The sequence below is a fragment of the Osmia lignaria genome, unplaced genomic scaffold, assembly GCF_051020975.1.
Source record: "Osmia lignaria lignaria isolate PbOS001 unplaced genomic scaffold, iyOsmLign1 scaffold0001, whole genome shotgun sequence".
NCBI lineage: Eukaryota > Metazoa > Arthropoda > Insecta > Hymenoptera > Megachilidae > Osmia > Osmia lignaria.
The window spans coordinates 5,785,585-5,799,316 of record NW_027478158.1 but is presented as its reverse complement, the minus strand read 5'-3'; positions in this window follow the sequence as shown (position 1 = coordinate 5,799,316).

Below are 13,732 nucleotides of genomic sequence, written 5' to 3'. Positions count from 1 at the left end.
GAACAAGAACAACAAGAAGAAGAAATATCTCGAAATATGTCCGTCAGGACCCTTCCCGTGGGATAAATCTGCAAATATCTCGGAAACGAAGCGAGCTATGGCAAAACGTTATGAGACCTTTTTTGTAGAGAATTATGTTTCCTACAATTTATGTTCTATGATATTTTTTGATCAGATGCGTAGTTCTCGAGATATATCAAGATATTTAAAAGCTTCGAAGCTGCACCAACATAATAGAGGTACAGAAACACCGTGGCCCCTTTCTTTGAGATAACTCTGCACTATTGCGAGCTGCAAATGCCACTTCCAGCTTAGCTGTGCAGAAGAAGAACAACAAGAAGAAGAAATATTTCGAAATATGTCCGTCAGGCCCCTTCCCTTGAGATAAATCTGCAAATATCTCGGAAACGAAGCGAGCTATGGCAAAATGTTAAGAGACCTTATTTGTAGAGAATTAAGTTTCCTACTTTTTATGTTCTATGATATTTTTTGATCAGATGCGTAGTTCTCGAGATATATCAAGATATTTAAAAGTTCCGAAGCCGCACCAACATAATAGAGATAGAGAAACACCGTGGCCCCTTTCTTTGAGATAACTCTGCACTATTGCGAGCTGCAAATGCCACTTCCAGCTTAGCTGTGCAGGAGAAGAACAACAAGAAGAAGAAATATCTCGAAATATGTCCGTCAGGCCCCTTCATTTGAGATAAATCTGCAAATATCTCGGAAACGAAGCGAGCTATGGCAAAATGTTAAGAGACCTTTTTTGTAGAGAATTAAGTTTCCTACTTTTTATGTTCTATGATATTTTGTGATCAGATGCGTAGTTCTCGAGATATATCAAGATATTTAAAAGTTCCGAAGCCGCACCAACATAATAGAGATACAGAAACACCGTGGCCCCTTTCTTTGAGATAACTCTGGACTATTGCGAGCTGCAAATGCCACTTCCAGCTCAGCTGTGCAGAAGAAGAACAACAAGAAGAAGAAATATCTCGAAATATGTCCGTCAGGCCCCTTCCCTTGAGATAAATCTGCAAATATCTCGGAAACAAAGAGAGCTATGGCAAAATGTTAAGAGACCTTTTTTGTAGAGAATTAAGTTTCCTACTTATTATGTTCTATGATATTTTTTGATCACATGCGCAGTTCTCGAGATATATCAAGATATTTAAAAGTTCCGAAGCCGCACCAACATAATAGAGATACAGAAACACCGTGGCCCCTTTCTTTGAGATAACTTTCCACTATTGCGAGCTGTAAATGCCACTTCCAGCTGAGCTGTGCAGAAGAAGAACAACAAGAAGAAGAAATATCTCGAAATATGTCCGTCAGGCCCCTTCCCTTGAGATATATCTGCAAATATCTCGGAAACGAAGCGAGCTATGGCAAAATGTTAAGAGACCTTTTTTGTAGAGAATTATGTTTCCTACAATTTATGTTCTATGATATTTTTTGATCAGAAGCGTAGTTTTCGAGATATATCAAGATATTTAAAAGTTCCGAAGCCGCACCAACATAATAGAGATACAGAAACACCGTGGCCCCTTTCTTTGGGATAACTCTGCACTATTGCGAGCTGGAAATGCCACTTCCAGTTTAGCTGTGCAGAACAAGAACAACAAGAAGAAGAAATATCTCGAAATATGTCCGTCAGGACCCTTCCCTTGGGATAAATCTGCAAATATCTCGGAAACGAAGCGAGCTATGGCAAAACGTTAAGAGACCTTTTTTGTAGAGAATTATGTTTCCTACAATTTATGTTCTATGATATTTTTTGATCAGATGCGTAGTTCTCGAGATATATCAAGATATTTAAAAGCTTCGAAGCTGCACCAACATAATAGAGGTACAGAAACACCGTGGCCCCTTTCTTTGAGATAACTCTGCACTATTGCGAGCTGCAAATGACACTTCCAGCTCAGCTGTGCAGAAGAAGAACAACAAGAAGAAGAAATATCTCGAAATATGTCCGTCAGGCCCCTTCCCTTGAGATAAATCTGCAAATATCTCGGAAACAAAGAGAGCTATGGCAAAATGTTAAGAGACCTTTTTTGTAGAGAATTAAGTTTCCTACTTATTATGTTCTATGATATTTTTTGATCACATGCGCAGTTCTCGAGATATATCAAGATATTTAAAAGTTCCGAAGCCGCACCAACATAATAGAGATACAGAAACACCGTGGCCCCTTTCTTTGAGATAACTTTCCACTATTGCGAGCTGTAAATGCCACTTCCAGCTGAGCTGTGCAGAAGAAGAACAACAAGAAGAAGAAATATCTCGAAATATGTCCGTCAGGCCCCTTCCCTTGAGATATATCTGCAAATATCTCGGAAACGAAGCGAGCTATGGCAAAATGTTAAGAGACCTTTTTTGTAGAGAATTATGTTTCCTACAATTTATGTTCTATGATATTTTTTGATCAGAAGCGTAGTTTTCGAGATATATCAAGATATTTAAAAGTTCCGAAGCCGCACCAACATAATAGAGATACAGAAACACCGTGGCCCCTTTCTTTGGGATAACTCTGCACTATTGCGAGCTGGAAATGCCACTTCCAGTTTAGCTGTGCAGAAGAAGAACAACAAGAAGAAGAAATATCTCGAAATATGTCCGTCAGGACCCTTCCCTTGAGATAAATCTGCAAATATCTCGGAAACGAAGCGAGCTACGGCAAAACGTTAAGAGACCTTTTTTGTAGAGAATTATGTTTCCTACAATTTATGTTCTATGATATTTTTTGATCAGATGCGTAGTTCTCGAGATATATCAAGATATTTAAAAGTTCCGAAGCCGCACCAACATAATAGAGATAGAGAAACACCGTGGCCCCTTTCTTTGAGATAACTCTGCACTATTGTGAGCTGCAAATGCCACTTCCAGCTTAGCTGTGCAGAAGAAGAACAACAAGAAGAAGAAATATCTCGAAATATGTCCGTCAGGCCCCTTCCCTTGAGATAAATCTGCAAATATCTCGGAAACGAAGCGAGCTATGGCAAAATGTTAAGAGACCTTTTTTGTAGAGAATTAAGTTTCCTACTTTTTATGTTCTATGATATTTTTTGATCAGATGCGTAGTTCTCGAGATATATCAAGATATTTAAAAGTTCCGAAGCCGCACCAACATAATAGAGATACAGAAACACCGTGGCCCCTTTCTTTGAGATAACTCTGGACTATTGCGAGCTGCAAATGCCACTTCCAGCTCAGCTGTGCAGAAGAAGAACAACAAGAAGAAGAAATATCTCGAAATATGTCCGTCAGGCCCCTTCCCTTGAGATAAATCTGCAAATATCTCGGAAACAAAGAGAGCTATGGCAAAATGTTAAGAGACCTTTTTTGTAGAGAATTAAGTTTCCTACTTATTATGTTCTATGATATTTTTTGATCACATGCGCAGTTCTCGAGATATATCAAGATATTTAAAATTTCCGAAGCCGCACCAACATAATAGAGATACAGAAACACCGTGGCCCCTTTCTTTGAGATAACTTTCCACTATTGCGAGCTGTAAATGCCACTTCCAGCTGAGCTGTGCAGAAGAAGAACAACAAGAAGAAGAAATATCTCGAAATATGTCCGTCAGGCCCCTTCCCTTGAGATATATCTGCAAATATCTCGGAAACGAAGCGAGCTATGGCAAAATGTTAAGAGACCTTTTTTGTAGAGAATTATGTTTCCTACAATTTATGTTCTATGATATTTTTTGATCAGAAGCGTAGTTTTCGAGATATATCAAGATATTTAAAAGTTCCGAAGCCGCACCAACATAATAGAGATACAGAAACACCGTGGCCCCTTTCTTTGGGATAACTCTGCACTATTTCGAGCTGGAAATGCCACTTCCAGTTTAGCTGTGCAGAACAAGAACAACAAGAAGAAGAAATATCTCGAAATATGTCCGTCAGGACCCTTCCCTTGGGATAAATCTGCAAATATCTCGGAAACGAAGCGAGCTATGGCAAAACGTTAAGAGACCTTTTTTGTAGAGAATTATGTTTCCTACAATTTATGTTCTATGATATTTTTTGATCAGATGCGTAGTTCTCGAGATATATCAAGATATTTAAAAGCTTCGAAGCTGCACCAACATAATAGAGGTACAGAAACACCGTGGCCCCTTTCTTTGAGATAACTCTGCACTATTGCGAGCTGCAAATGACACTTCCAGCTCAGCTGTGCAGAAGAAGAACAACAAGAAGAAGAAATATCTCGAAATATGTCCGTCAGGCCCCTTCCCTTGAGATAAATCTGCAAATATCTCGGAAACGAAGCGAGCTATGGCAAAATGTTAAGAGACCTTATTTGTAGAGAATTAAGTTTCCTACTTTTTATGTTCTATGATATTTTTTGATCAGATGCGTAGTTCTCGAGATATATCAAGATATTTAAAAGTTCCGAAGCCGCACCAACATAATAGAGATAGAGAAACACCGTGGCCCCTTTCTTTGAGATAACTCTGCACTATTGCGAGCTGCAAATGCCACTTCCAGCTTAGCTGTGCAGGAGAAGAACAACAAGAAGAAGAAATATCTCGAAATATGTCCGTCAGGCCCCTTCATTTGAGATAAATCTGCAAATATCTCGGAAACGAAGCGAGCTATGGCAAAATGTTAAGAGACCTTTTTTGTAGAGAATTAAGTTTCCTACTTTTTATGTTCTATGATATTTTGTGATCAGATGCGTAGTTCTCGAGATATATCAAGATATTTAAAAGTTCCGAAGCCGCACCAACATAATAGAGATACAGAAACACCGTGGCCCCTTTCTTTGAGATAACTCTGGACTATTGCGAGCTGCAAATGCCACTTCCAGCTCAGCTGTGCAGAAGAAGAACAACAAGAAGAAGAAATATCTCGAAATATGTCCGTCAGGCCCCTTCCCTTGAGATAAATCTGCAAATATCTCGGAAACAAAGAGAGCTATGGCAAAATGTTAAGAGACCTTTTTTGTAGAGAATTAAGTTTCCTACTTATTATGTTCTATGATATTTTTTGATCACATGCGCAGTTCTCGAGATATATCAAGATATTTAAAAGTTCCGAAGCCGCACCAACATAATAGAGATACAGAAACACCGTGGCCCCTTTCTTTGAGATAACTTTCCACTATTGCGAGCTGTAAATGCCACTTCCAGCTGAGCTGTGCAGAAGAAGAACAACAAGAAGAAGAAATATCTCGAAATATGTCCGTCAGGCCCCTTCCCTTGAGATATATCTGCAAATATCTCGGAAACGAAGCGAGCTATGGCAAAATGTTAAGAGACCTTTTTTGTAGAGAATTATGTTTCCTACAATTTATGTTCTATGATATTTTTTGATCAGAAGCGTAGTTTTCGAGATATATCAAGATATTTAAAAGTTCCGAAGCCGCACCAACATAATAGAGATACAGAAACACCGTGGCCCCTTTCTTTGGGATAACTCTGCACTATTGCGAGCTGGAAATGCCACTTCCAGTTTAGCTGTGCAGAACAAGAACAACAAGAAGAAGAAATATCTCGAAATATGTCCGTCAGGACCCTTCCCTTGGGATAAATCTGCAAATATCTCGGAAACGAAGCGAGCTATGGCAAAACGTTAAGAGACCTTTTTTGTAGAGAATTATGTTTCCTACAATTTATGTTCTATGATATTTTTTGATCAGATGCGTAGTTCTCGAGATATATCAAGATATTTAAAAGCTTCGAAGCTGCACCAACATAATAGAGGTACAGAAACACCGTGGCCCCTTTCTTTGAGATAACTCTGCACTATTGCGAGCTGCAAATGACACTTCCAGCTCAGCTGTGCAGAAGAAGAACAACAAGAAGAAGAAATATCTCGAAATATGTCCGTCAGGCCCCTTCCCTTGAGATAAATCTGCAAATATCTCGGAAACAAAGAGAGCTATGGCAAAATGTTAAGAGACCTTTTTTGTAGAGAATTAAGTTTCCTACTTATTATGTTCTATGATATTTTTTGATCACATGCGCAGTTCTCGAGATATATCAAGATATTTAAAAGTTCCGAAGCCGCACCAACATAATAGAGATACAGAAACACCGTGGCCCCTTTCTTTGAGATAACTTTCCACTATTGCGAGCTGTAAATGCCACTTCCAGCTGAGCTGTGCAGAAGAAGAACAACAAGAAGAAGAAATATCTCGAAATATGTCCGTCAGGCCCCTTCCCTTGAGATATATCTGCAAATATCTCGGAAACGAAGCGAGCTATGGCAAAATGTTAAGAGACCTTTTTTGTAGAGAATTATGTTTCCTACAATTTATGTTCTATGATATTTTTTGATCAGAAGCGTAGTTTTCGAGATATATCAAGATATTTAAAAGTTCCGAAGCCGCACCAACATAATAGAGATACAGAAACACCGTGGCCCCTTTCTATGGGATAACTCTGCACTATTGCGAGCTGGAAATGCCACTTCCAGTTTAGCTGTGCAGAAGAAGAACAACAAGAAGAAGAAATATCTCGAAATATGTCCGTCAGGACCCTTCCCTTGAGATAAATCTGCAAATATCTCGGAAACGAAGCGAGCTACGGCAAAACGTTAAGAGACCTTTTTTGTAGAGAATTATGTTTCCTACAATTTATGTTCTATGATATTTTTTGATCAGATGCGTAGTTCTCGAGATATATCAAGATATTTAAAAGTTCCGAAGCCGCACCAACATAATAGAGATAGAGAAACACCGTGGCCCCTTTCTTTGAGATAACTCTGCACTATTGTGAGCTGCAAATGCCACTTCCAGCTTAGCTGTGCAGAAGAAGAACAACAAGAAGAAGAAATATCTCGAAATATGTCCGTCAGGCCCCTTCCCTTGAGATAAATCTGCAAATATCTCGGAAACGAAGCGAGCTATGGCAAAATGTTAAGAGACCTTTTTTGTAGAGAATTAAGTTTCCTACTTTTTATGTTCTATGATATTTTTTGATCAGATGCGTAGTTCTCGAGATATATCAAGATATTTAAAAGTTCCGAAGCCGCACCAACATAATAGAGATACAGAAACACCGTGGCCCCTTTCTTTGAGATAACTCTGGACTATTGCGAGCTGCAAATGCCACTTCCAGCTCAGCTGTGCAGAAGAAGAACAACAAGAAGAAGAAATATCTCGAAATATGTCCGTCAGGCCCCTTCCCTTGAGATAAATCTGCAAATATCTCGGAAACAAAGAGAGCTATGGCAAAATGTTAAGAGACCTTTTTTGTAGAGAATTAAGTTTCCTACTTATTATGTTCTATGATATTTTTTGATCACATGCGCAGTTCTCGAGATATATCAAGATATTTAAAATTTCCGAAGCCGCACCAACATAATAGAGATACAGAAACACCGTGGCCCCTTTCTTTGAGATAACTTTCCACTATTGCGAGCTGTAAATGCCACTTCCAGCTGAGCTGTGCAGAAGAAGAACAACAAGAAGAAGAAATATCTCGAAATATGTCCGTCAGGCCCCTTCCCTTGAGATATATCTGCAAATATCTCGGAAACGAAGCGAGCTATGGCAAAATGTTAAGAGACCTTTTTTGTAGAGAATTATGTTTCCTACAATTTATGTTCTATGATATTTTTTGATCAGAAGCGTAGTTTTCGAGATATATCAAGATATTTAAAAGTTCCGAAGCCGCACCAACATAATAGAGATACAGAAACACCGTGGCCCCTTTCTTTGGGATAACTCTGCACTATTTCGAGCTGGAAATGCCACTTCCAGTTTAGCTGTGCAGAACAAGAACAACAAGAAGAAGAAATATCTCGAAATATGTCCGTCAGGACCCTTCCCTTGGGATAAATCTGCAAATATCTCGGAAACGAAGCGAGCTATGGCAAAACGTTAAGAGACCTTTTTTGTAGAGAATTATGTTTCCTACAATTTATGTTCTATGATATTTTTTGATCAGATGCGTAGTTCTCGAGATATATCAAGATATTTAAAAGCTTCGAAGCTGCACCAACATAATAGAGGTACAGAAACACCGTGGCCCCTTTCTTTGAGATAACTCTGCACTATTGCGAGCTGCAAATGACACTTCCAGCTCAGCTGTGCAGAAGAAGAACAACAAGAAGAAGAAATATCTCGAAATATGTCCGTCAGGCCCCTTCCCTTGAGATAAATCTGCAAATATCTCGGAAACAAAGAGAGCTATGGCAAAATGTTAAGAGACCTTTTTTGTAGAGAATTAAGTTTCCTACTTATTATGTTCTATGATATTTTTTGATCACATGCGCAGTTCTCGAGATATATCAAGATATTTAAAAGTTCCGAAGCCGCACCAACATAATAGAGATACAGAAACACCGTGGCCCCTTTCTTTGAGATAACTTTCCACTATTGCGAGCTGTAAATGCCACTTCCAGCTGAGCTGTGCAGAAGAAGAACAACAAGAAGAAGAAATATCTCGAAATATGTCCGTCAGGCCCCTTCCCTTGAGATATATCTGCAAATATCTCGGAAACGAAGCGAGCTATGGCAAAATGTTAAGAGACCTTTTTTGTAGAGAATTATGTTTCCTACAATTAATGTTCTATGATATTTTTTGATCAGAAGCGTAGTTTTCGAGATATATCAAGATATTTGAAAGTTCCGAAGCCGCACCAACATAATAGAGATACAGAAACACCGTGGCCCCTTTCTTTGGGATAACTCTGCACTATTGCGAGCTGGAAATGCCACTTCCAGTTTAGCTGTGCAGAAGAAGAACAACAAGAAGAAGAAATATCTCGAAATATGTCCGTCAGGACCCTTCCCTTGAGATAAATCTGCAAATATCTCGGAAACGAAGCGAGCTACGGCAAAACGTTAAGAGACCTTTTTTGTAGAGAATTATGTTTCCTACAATTTATGTTCTATGATATTTTTTGATCAGATGCGTAGTTCTCGAGATATATCAAGATATTTAAAAGTTCCGAAGCCGCGCCAACATAATAGAGATACAGAAACACCGTGGCCCCTTTCTTTGAGATAACTCTGCACTATTGCGAGCTGCAAATGCCACTTCCAGCTTAGCTGTGCAGAGGAAGAACAACAAGAAGAAGAAATATCTCGAAATATGTCCGTCAGGCCCCTTCCCTTGAGATAAATCTGCAAATATCTCGGAAACGAAGCGAGCTATGGCAAAATGTTAAGAGACCTTTTTTGTAGAGAATTAAGTTTCCTACTTTTTATGTTCTATGATATTTTTTGATCAGATGCGCAGTTCTCGAGATATATCAAGATATTTAAAAGTTCCGAAGCCGCAGCAACATAATAGAGATACAGAAACACCGTGGCCACTTTCTTTGAGATAACTCTGCACTATTGCGAGCTGCAAATGCCACTTCCAGCTCAGCTGTGCAGAAGAAGAACAACAAGAAGAAGAAATATCTCGAAATATGTCCGTCAGGCCCCTTCCCTTTAGATAAATCTGCAAATATCTCGGAAACGAAGAGAGCCATGGCAAAATGTTAAGAGACCTTTTTTGTAGAGAATTAAGTTTCCTACTTTTTATGTTCTATGATATTTTTTGATCAGATGCGCAGTTCTCGAGATATATCAAGATATTTAAAAGTTCCGAAGCCGCACCAACATAATAGAGATACAGAAACACCGTGGCCCCTTTCTTTGAGATAACTTTCCACTATTGCGAGCTGTAAATGCCACTTCCAGCTTAGCTGTGCAGAAGAAGAACAACAAGAAGAAGAAATATCTCGAAATATGTCCGTCAGGCCCCTTCCCTTGAGATAAATCTGCAAATATCTCGGAAACGAAGCGAGCTATGGCAAAATGTTAAGAGACCTTTTTTGTAGAGAATTAAGTTTCCTACTTTTTATGTTCTATGATATTTTTTGATCAGATGCGCAGTTCTCGAGATATATCAAGATATTTAAAAGTTCCGAAGCCGCAGCAACATAATAGAGATACAGAAACACCGTGGCCACTTTCTTTGAGATAACTCTGCACTATTGCGAGCTGCAAATGCCACTTCCAGCTCAGCTGTGCAGAAGAAGAACAACAAGAAGAAGAAATATCTCGAAATATGTCCGTCAGGACCCTTCCCTTGAGATAAATCTGCAAATATCTCGGAAACGAAGCGAGCTACTGCAAAACGTTAAGAGACCTTTTTTGTAGAGAATGATGTTTCCCAGAATTTATGTTCTATGATATTTTTTGATCAGATGCGTAGTTCTCGAGATATATCAAGATATTTAAAAGCTTCGAAGCTGCACGAACATAATAGAGGTACAGAAACACCGTGGCCCCTTTCTTTGAGATAACTCTGCACTATTGCGAGCTGCAAATGCCACTTCCAGCTTAGCTGTGCAGAAGAAGAACAACAAGAAGAAGAAATATTTCGAAATATGTCCGTCAGGCCCCTTCCCTTGAGATAAATCTGCAAATATCTCGGAAACGAAGCGAGCTATGGCAAAATGTTAAGAGACCTTATTTGTAGAGAATTAAGTTTCCTACTTTTTATGTTCTATGATATTTTTTGATCAGATGCGTAGTTCTCGAGATATATCAAGATATTTAAAAGCTTCGAAGCTGCACCAACATAATAGAGGTACAGAAACACCGTGGCCCCTTTCTTTAAGATAACTCTGCACTATTGCGAGCTGCAAATGCCACTTCCAGCTTAGCTGTGCAGAAGAAGAACAACAAGAAGAAGAAATATCTCGAAATATGTCCGTAAGGCCCCTTCCCTTGAGATAAATCTGCAAATATCTCGGAAACGAAGCGAGCTATGGCAAAATGTTTAGAGACCTTTTTTGTAGAGAATTAAGTTTCCTACTTTTTATGTTCTATGATATTTCTTGATCAGATGCGTAGTTCTCGAGATATATCAAGATATTTAAAAGCTCCGAAGCTGCACCAACATAATAGAGGTACAGAAACACCGTGGCCCCTTTCTTTGAGATAACTCTGCACTATTGCGAGCTGCAAATGCCACTTCCAGCTTAGCTGTGCAGAAGAAGAACAACAAGAATAAGAAATATTTCGAAATATGTCCGTCAGGCCCCATCCCTTGAGATAAACCTGCAAATATCTCGGAAACGAAGCGAGCTACGGCAAAATGTTAAGAGACCTTTTTTGTAGAAAATTAGGTTTCCTACTTTTCATGTTCTATGATATTTTTTGATCAGATACGTAGTTCTCGAGATATATCAAGATATTTAAAAGTTCCGAAGCCGCACAAACATAATAGAGATACAGAAACACCGTGGCCCCTTTCTTTGCGATAACTCTGCACTATTGCGAGCTGCAAATGCCACTTCCAGCTTAGCTGTGCAGAAGAAGAACAACAAGAAGAAGAAATATCTCGAAATATGTCCGTCAGGCCCCTTCCCTTGAGATAAATCTGCAACTATCTCGGAAACGAAGCGAGCTATGGCAAAATGTTAAGAGACCTTTTTTGTAGAGAATTATGTTTCCTACAAGCTATGTTCTATGGTATTTTTTGATCAGAAGCGTAGTTTTCGAGATATATCGAGATATTTAAAAGTTCCGAAGCCGCACCCACATAATAGAGATACAGAAACACGTGGCCCCTTTCTTTGAGATAACTCTGCACTATTGCGAGCTGCAAATGCCACTTCCAGCTTAGCTGTGCAGAAGAAGAACAACAAGAAGAAGAAATATCTCGAAATATGTCCGTCAGGACCCTTCCCGTGAGATAAATCTGCAAATATCTCGGAAACGAAGCGAGCTACGGCAAAACGTTAAGAGACCTTTTTTGTAGAGAATTATGTTTCCTACAATTTATGTTCTATGATATTTTTTGATCAGATGCGTAGTTCTCGAGATATATCAAGATATTTAAAAGTTCCGAAGCCGCGCCAACATAATAGAGATACAGAAACACCGTGGCCCCTTTCTTTGAGATAACTCTGCACTATTGCGAGCTGCAAATGCCACTTCCAGCTTAGCTGTGCAGAAGAAGAACAACAAGAAGAAGAAATATTTCGAAATATGTCCGTCAGGCCCCTTCCCTTGAGATAAATCTGCAAATATCTCGGAAACGAAGCGAGCTATGGCAAAATGTTAAGAGACCTTTTTTGTAGAGAATTAAGTTTCCTACTTTTTATGTTCTATGATATTTTTTGATCAGATGCGCAGTTCTCGAGATATATCAAGATATTTAAAAGTTCCGAAGCCGCAGCAACATAATAGAGATACAGAAACACCGTGGCCACTTTCTTTGAGATAACTCTGCACTATTGCGAGCTGCAAATGCCACTTCCAGCTCAGCTGTGCAGAAGAAGAACAACAAGAAGAAGAAATATCTCGAAATATGTCGGTCAGGCCCCTTCCCTTGAGATAAATCTGCAAATATCTCGGAAACGAAGAGAGCCATGGCAAAATGTTAAGAGACCTTTTTTGTAGAGAATTAAGTTTCCTACTTTTTATGTTCTATGATATTTTTTGATCAGATGCGCAGTTCTCGAGATATATCAAGATATTTAAAAGTTCCGAAGCCGCACCACCATAATAGAGATACAGAAACACCGTGGCCCCTTTCTTTGAGATAACTTTCCACTATTGCGAGCTGTAAATGCCACTTCCAGCTTAGCTGTGCAGAAGAAGAACAACAAGAAGAAGAAATATCTCGAAATATGTCCGTCAGGCCCCTTCCCTTGAGATATATCTGCAAATATCTCGGAAACGAAGCAAGCTATGGCAAAATGTTAAGAGACCTTTTTTGTAGAGAATTATGTTTCCTACAATTTATGTTCTATGATATTTTTTGATCAGAAGCGTAGTTTTCGAGATATATCAAGATATTTAAAAGTTCCGAAGCCGCACCAACATAATAGAGATACAGAAACACCGTGGCCCCTTTCTTTGGGATAACTCTGCACTATTGCGAGCTGGAAATGCCACTTCCAGTTTAGCTGTGCAGAAGAAGAACAACAAGAAGAAGAAATATCTCGAAATATGTCCGTCAGGACCCTTCCCTTGAGATAAATCTGCAAATATCTCGGAAACGAAGCGAGCTATGGCAAAACGTTGAGAGACCTTTTTTGTAGAGAATTATGTTTCCTACAATTTATGTTCTATGATATTTTTTGATCAGATGCGTAGTTCTCGAGATATATCAAGATATTTAAAAGCTTCGAAGCTGCACGAACATAATAGAGGTACAGAAACACCGTGGCCCCTTTCTTTGGGATAACTCTGCACTATTGCGAGCTGGAAATGCCACTTCCAGTTTAGCTGTGCAGAAGAAGAACAACAAGAAGAAGAAATATCTCGAAATATGTCCGTCAGGACCCTTCCCTTGAGATAAATCTGCAAATATCTCGGAAACGAAGAGAGCTATGGCAAAATGTTAAGAGACCTTTTTTGTAGAGAATTAAGTTTCCTACTTTTTATGTTCTATGATATTTTTTGATCAGATGCGCAGTTCTCGAGATATATCAAGATATTTAAAAGTTCCGAAGCCGCACCAACATAATAGAGATACAGAAACACCGTGGCCCCTTTCTTGGAGATAACTCTGCACAATTGCGAGCTGGAAATGCCACTTCCAGTTTAGCTGTGCAGAAGAAGAACAACAAGAAGAAGAAATATCTCGAAATATGTCCATCAGGACCCTTCCCTTGAGATAAATCTGCAAATATCTCGGAAACGAACCGAGCTATGGCAAAATGTTAAGAGACCTCTTTTGTAGAGAATTATGTTTCCTACAATTTATGTTCTATGATATTTTTTGATCAGATGCGTAGTTCTCGAGATATATCAAGATATTTAA